The sequence below is a fragment of the Dermacentor andersoni genome, chromosome 10, assembly GCF_023375885.2.
Source record: "Dermacentor andersoni chromosome 10, qqDerAnde1_hic_scaffold, whole genome shotgun sequence".
Taxonomy (NCBI): Eukaryota; Metazoa; Arthropoda; class Arachnida; order Ixodida; family Ixodidae; genus Dermacentor; species Dermacentor andersoni.
The window spans coordinates 31570880-31578631 of record NC_092823.1 but is presented as its reverse complement, the minus strand read 5'-3'; positions in this window follow the sequence as shown (position 1 = coordinate 31578631).

Sequence of the window (7752 nt, the reverse complement as noted above, 5' to 3'; positions counted from 1 at the left end):
GATATTGTGCGATCATAAATTGAACATGCGTTTTAACCAATGATCAATATGTCTCTCTTCCGTGCCATTTCAGTCACACGAAGCACACAAGATCACCGCGCCATGATGGTGGTATTGGTTCCTCCCAACAAGCTTTCTCGGAAACGTTATTTGCAGGGCTCCTTTCATGCCACACGTTGATAATTCAAGTTTATTCTCTAACACATGATAGATACTTTTGAAGTTATACTCTGTGCGTACAGAGTGGAATGTAAAATGTAGAAGCCATCATTTATTGACCATGCATCCATGCATTATATATAAAATTTCTTTTTGCGCACATGTGCAATAAATTTCACAGGTGCGTCTTCTGTAGCAGAACACTATTTAGAGTTACCACCTATTCCATAATGAACCATTCGAAAGTAGCCTCGTTATTAGTTCTTTTGTTAGTTAAAGTAATTCTGCAGAATGAATTGTCCCACATGAGCAACACTTTACAACTTGTAAAATATTAGTCAGAGTACCTAGTTATTATTGTCCAAAGTTACAAGCATTGCAAAATTATGAACGTAGTACCCGAGCTCTAGTACTCTCCTACAGCTGTTCTACCTCATGACATCCTTTGCTTTACTGCAACGTGCTCTCAACCTAATGAAACGCTGCGAGGTTTTATTTATAGGCAGTGAAGGTGGAAGCCTTGATCAAAGCAAAACCAATGAGTGCGAAGAAAAAAATTAACAGCATGTTGAGAACTGCACCAAGAATTGCTTCAGGATAAGGCTGTGGACTGCTCACTTTCGCTTCATTTATTACTTGCTATTGTTGTTAGGCTTTTTAATTTTGTCAAAACTCCAGTATTGAGATTTAAAATTTCTGACAGGGTGGCTATGTTGATTGCTACCTCTCCTTTACTTCTCTCTGCGTCCCATTCGTATCCCGATTGAATGCTTGTCATATACTAGCAGAACAATGGACCTCTCAGAAGTTGGAGGACGCTCTCATGAGTGAACTTTCAGAGAGCCTCGAGATTATGATCGCCAGCAAAATTAACGATGGAAACGTAATTGTCTTATGCCTTCGGGGCTGCTCTTTTCTTCATACAAGGAGAAGTTATGGTCAACGAAAATCTGTATTTGTGTGCTAGGCCATGTAGCCTAGTATTACAGGTACGCTTAGATCTTTGAAAGCATTGTACTGCAGCCAAGTCTTGCCTCTGCTCACTTAGCAAAACAACAGGGCTGGTGATTTTTGTATTAGAAGCCTTTATGCAGCATCTAAGCCGGTGACGCATGCACCTGGGTGTTGATGGCACGGCTTAAGTCCTTGCGCATGTCCTTCGAGATATTTTACGGCATTGCGGGTGCTGCCTAGTCTCGGAGGTCATGCCCGGCAAGTGGTAATGGCGCCATTTTCAATTTTACTACTAAAAATATCGTTGATTCCACTTCCATGGGAATTTTTTATAATATGAAGGTTAAACGTATCTTCACAGAAGCTATTGTTTGCTTCGTAAACTCACAGTTCACTGCAGTGAAAGGCGCACGATCTTTAGGTCGGCGACCGTGTTGCAGGTTTGCTTGTCGCGCGGCGTCCTGTTGGTGAGCGGCGTCCAGTTACCGAGTCGATTCAGCGAAATTACAGGGCATTTTGGTCCGGCTCCATAACGTCTCGGCAGCCAGTTGAGTTGTGACGCGCTTAGCTCCAGGAATGCAAGTTGCATCGTGCGCTCTCAACGCGCGAAGGTGTTTTGCTTCATGCTCGCGTGTCTCTCGCCGGACCAAAGTGGGAACTGCCCGTGGACGTCGTTGCCTTCCTGGGCTGCTTATTACAGCAGTTTTCTTAGTTGGCGCCATCATATGCGAAGCAATAGGTGGTGTGTGAGCACTGATGATACATGTTGAAGCTGCACTCGATAGGCGACGAAGCGTCACAGGGTAATGAGACGGGAAAGAAAAACCATATGCACAATCTGACGCCGTCACCTCAGCAGAAGGCCTACACCACCTGCATGAGGCTACGCTGCGCTGAGACTACCGATGCGCTCACTGTCAGCGCTCCTTAGTGTCATGATGTAGTACTCCTCTTCACCGCTCCTAGATGGTGCAGCCATCCCTGTCAAGACAGCGCATTTTACAAGTTCTCGCCGAGGTCACATCCGTTACAGGAGGTTGATGGTGGACTCGGGCATAAAACACTTTCGTTCTAAAAGATTCCGCACATGGCTTGTCGTTCGCGTCGGATTAGAGTGTGACGATTCGTCGCATACGGAATGCAACTTCAACATGCATTGGCAGTGCTTACACGCCACCTACTGCTTTGCTTGCAATGGCACCAACTAAGAAAACTGCTGTGCTAAGCGGCGCAGAAAGACAACATCAGCGGTCGAATCTCGCTTTGGTCCGGCGAGGGACCTACAAGTGTGAAGTAGAACGAATTCGCGGCGCATGCTGCGAACTGTGCCACTCGCATTCCTGAAGCTGAGTGCATCGCAATTGAAATGGCTCCCCAAGACACTACGGAACAGGACCAAAATGCTTGTACCTTCGCCGAAGCGATACGGCAGCAGGATGCCGTGGGCCGAGAAAGCCTACAACACGGTGGCCTACCCACAAATCATGTGCTTTTCGCTGCAGTGCCCACCGAGTTCACGAAATGATTTACTAAACACCCGTTTAATTTCGCTTGTACGGTTTTGCAAACGCCTGTGGTTAATGGCAGATCTGCGCACTGCTCTGGCGCGTGCAATGCAGTGTCTTCGGGTCGTGGATCGTTCCACAACTTTCGCTTTCGATCCCTGTGCAGTGGTTGTGTGCCGCTGATGGCTAAATCCAACCTAATTCTTCACGTAGAATAAACATGCAACAGCTTCTATGAAGACATGATTGACTGTCATGTTCTACCAATTTTCATAAAAGATGCATCAACCATATTTTTTGTTAGCTTTTCTTTAAATTTGTATTTCAAATGTCAAATTTTCCCTGGCTATGCTATTTGAGCTATGCTTCTTATGCAGTCGAAATTTCTTTGCACTTGGCCCTAAAGGCATGCAGGGAAATCTTTTTATAAGAATTTATTGTTTCTGCTATTTCACCGGTCGGCTCACATTTTAAGAAATGCAGAAGCTTGAATTACGAAAATTATGATCTGCAGTATATAATCAAAATTAAATTATGGGGTTTTACGTGCCAAAACCACCTTCTGATTATAAGGCAGGCCGTATTGGGGGACTCCGGAAATTTCGACCACCTGGCGTTCTTTAAGCTGCACCTAAATTTAAGTACACCGGTGTTTTCGCATTTTGCTCTCACCAAAATGCGGCCGCCGAGGCCGGGATTCGATCCCGCGACCTCGTGCACAGCAGCTCAACACCATAGCCACTGAGCAACCACGGCGGGTTATGCGGTATGTAATGTCCACCGACACAGCCATATGCAACACATGCTTTGTCAGTATTCTAGATGCTGTTCATTATACGTGTACACTCTAAGAAAAAAAAGGACTAAAAGGGGTAGGCAGGTTAGTCCTTCTGGGGGCTAACTCATCTGCCACAACCATTTGTCGTTTTGGGGACTAACTGACATGGGATGAACCGTTACTCTCCATGCGCTTACTCTTTCGAGGAGTAAGAGTTGCCATTTTCCGATGCTCCTCAAGGGAATACCGGTTATTATTTCTGATGCACCGTAAAGCTGGAATGAATGAAATTACACATTTATGCCCTGATAAAAAATTACTGAGCTGAAGAAAAGTGCCCGAAAGTAGGATACGAACTCAGGTCCTCCCGCTCACAAGTCAGCTACTCTAACCACTGCACCACGGTGGTCGATTGATAGGAAAAGATATTGAGACAAGGCTAAGCATCGGAACGCAAGTGCGGCAACATAAAAGCGACTCGGCGGTATGTGCATGCTATGCAGGGAGAGTCTAACGTTAAGTGCGCCTGCAACCATAAGCGACTGCGAAATAAAATCTGCCCGAGTATTCTTAAGGTCATTTAAACTGACGCACTACGCGATGTATACGTGTAGCCAGCTCAAACGGGGCACCGAAAACGACAGAGAAGGCCAATTTCTCTGTCGCTTAGCGTGTCCTGTTTGAGCTACACATTGCTTCAGATAATTTCGTAACGCCCTTGTAACGGAAGAAACTTAGGTACTATTGACAAAGAAACTCTAGCCGTCTATCAATCACTTGCGTGTTTAATGTGTATCGCTCACTTATGGTGTCAGCATGAAAGGCATTGCTCTTCACATTCCAGCTTTTAAATTACACGCAATTTTCTCACGAAGAGGCAAGGTGCCGTTTCGCACGTAGTCCAATAGACAATTGACACGAACTCCGAACTATTCACGATTTATAGACAATATCGTTTTTGCCGCATCGCTCCATGACACGGATGAAAACATCGATATGCATCGATGTGCATCGATGTGCATAATTGATGTCGTTCCTCCTCCCCGTTGCTCTCTTTCCGACCAGTGACTTAACGCTTACTCTCCGAAATTTGCACACGGCGCGCCCATTCAAACAGCTAGTGCTTTGAGGGACGAAAGCGCCCTTTTTAGGACTAACGGCCCAGTTACTCCCGTTTTCCCCGGGACTTTTCTTACAGTGTAAAAATGTAATGCCTAATGCAATTCTTTATATTACAGCTCTATGCATGGCTTGAACCGATGATTTGAAAAGGAGGCCTGGGCAGACTGTTTCGGACAACATATTCTTTTCTTTTTTTTTTGCCCCGTGGCAACAACTGGTTTTTGGACGCCGGATCACCTCAGGAGCCGCACCGTGACCGGAGCACTTTCAAATAAGTCATGGTCAAAGGGGGATACTAAGCCAAGGCCCACTTTAGCCCTTGATAAGGCGGTTTTGCTAAATGTTTTGCACCACAGTGTATATAGATCTCATGATGTGACATGCAGTGAAATATAGCAATTCGGTATAACTCCTGCTTCTGTGAACTACTGTTGCAACTGAAGTACTGTTGCACCTGTGGTGGTCGACTACTGCGCAGTTCACTTATTCAGATTTTCAAACCTTTTATTCATACATCATAAGAATTCAGTATGCTGAAGTAGCGGACCACGAAGCCCCTTGCATGTGTTAGGTTGGCTATGCTTTGCCAATAAAAGGAGCTTTCAATGTGTTTAGTTTCGCTGCGCTTTTTATCACAAGTAAAACCACAATGCATGGCGTACTTACTATGGCATCTGCTGTTGAGTCTAGGGTCGACAGTTTGATTCTCGGGCACGGTGGCCGGTGCCTAATCTTCCCAATAGTCACGAATCGGAAATAATGAATTTGGCAGGGAGTTATATTCCAGAAGTAGCGAAAAAGCCTGTCAGTATGTTGTTCCATGCAAATACGTTTGCGTACACCCTCTTAAATTGGTATTTGGACCACGTGATGGCGTCGCTACAGATAAAGTCATGCACAGAATCTACATTCTCTGTCAACAAGAACAGAGATGCACTTCTCTCCAACACTTGAATGATCATGGCAATTACTTCGCCACAGTCACTGTGTGGCACTTTTCGTGTTGCAGTGTATCAATTAAGGGGGGAGTCAGCACCATTTAAAGCTGCCTGATGACTGATTGTGACTGCATATAAATAACATAGCGAAGAATGTGTTGCTATTTAACAAAAATGAACAGTTGCTGTAAGTGCAGGATAAATGTAAAACATGCAGTTGCAGCCATGACAACATGAGGGTCCGCTTAATACATGGTTCGTGCACAGTTCACAACTAGTGGGGCTCACTGGGCTTTACTGCCAATTTCAAAGAGGCACTGGCAACGTACCAAACACAAGCACCACCTTTTCTACCTACCTTGATGAATTAATAGGTTCTATCCAAGTCCGAAATTTTGGTACCCTACATTGCACTTACATGAGTAGAGTTGGTGCTAGAAAGCTGCTATATGCATGTAGGAATTAGTCTGTACCTCTGCCTGAATACCGTGTTTTAAAGCGAAGACTTCTTGCTGTGTTCCATATTTTTTAAGGTCAAGCTTTCTTTGCACCTTCCTTCGATGTTTCCACTGCTGCTGCTCCTGCTGTCTTCTACGCCGCATTGGGAAGTAGTTCAGAGCGTTAGTAGACGTGGCAGGAGCGGGCCACAGAGGAAAGGCGACGCGAGAAACTCGTTGGGATCTTTCCATTGTGTCGCATGTGCATAGTGCCCTCAGGAACTCCGTGGGCATTATCACAATACCCTCTTAACAGCTGTAATTATTTGCGATCTCTAGCAAAAGCATTGCAGGAGCCACTGCGATTACCTTTCTGCTGACGTGCAAAAGTCAGGAGGGATGGTACATATAATGACGGAAAGGAGATAGGAAGCTGAGGCAGAGAATCGTAGAACCGACGCAGTTGCGAAAAAAGTGAATGATAGCCTGTATACTACGCAGGAAAATAGCAATGGTGCGCGCAATGAAACGCTCAAACACACCAGTCTCGTATTGCGCTAAACGCTGACGAAATTAAACATTCGCTGTGAACATCACAGCTAATGCAGTCAACCAAAGCAAACACCACAGAAATTTTCGCTTACGTCGATTCCAACAGTGCAGGAGGTCTACGTAATTTTTAAAGTGAAGCATTCTTTGCAAACCCACATGCACCTCTCCTGCTGATTGTGGCCGCTGCCTGCAGCTGATGTCTTGTACATTCTCGCCGAATAACTCGCACTCTGCTGTGGGATGGCGCATCCATGTGGTCACTTGCATCTGCGTCTCCTAGGGGAGGTGGGGTACCCCAAACTAATGGTGCAGAAAGCCAGCTTGCCGCTTTCAACCCCTATACGCTGCTGTATGGAGATGTAGGTGCATTGCCTTTTTGGAAACATCTCCCCTAAAATATCTTGCACTACATTGAATAGACACAAACTCGCGCTTCAGCATTCGAGCCTTATGCATTTACGGAAAGCTTCGCTGTATATATAGATTCTGAATTTAGAGACTGAATTTTTAAAACGTGTTTTTGAATTCCCTCAATGCTTTCTGTTTGCACCTCTCAACAGCATATACATGGGCAGTGATATGCTTGAAGACGCCAAGAAGCAGAGCCTCAAGGACGCGCGCATGCGCAGAAGCTGGGTGACCATTTGGGTGACCACGCAAGTGACCATTTGTGCCGCAAAGGGTCCCACCACCCACCGGCTGCAGGCTGACGCCCGCTCCCTGCCTGAGCCATTCTAGCCAACTTTGTCTACTGCTGATTGCAGCACAGCGTCCGGCATATTTCACTGCGTACATTGAAAAAAAAATTTACTCGTGATGCCTGCAGCAGAAAAGATGTTCCACATCCGCCGCCAAGGTTTGTGAGTGGTGGCGCTGGCTAACACTTCCAAGGTTAGTTCTGTTAGCAACACATTCATACCAAAGAAAGTGGATGGCGAAACAGCACCGCAGTACCTCAATTGGTTAAAGCATCGCACACGTAAATTGAACATGTAGGATCGTTCCCCACCTGCGGGAAGTTTTTTCATCAACTTTCATCGCCATTAATTTATCATTTCTTTAATTAAATTAGCAAGTGCAGGTGATTTCCCCTATGTTGTTCTTGCTGTCCTTGTTTGTTGGCTTCTCATGATATCAATAATAAAAATCGGGCTCCTCGGTTAACCCCCAGAGCACACCTACGTAACCTATAAGTTCGGCCATTCTCTCTTCCCTTGCTCATAACTATCCCCTTACCTGGTTTCGTTGTGCATGTGCATGGGTCCTGGCGGAGGAATTTCTGCGCACATTGGACGGACGGATTTTGG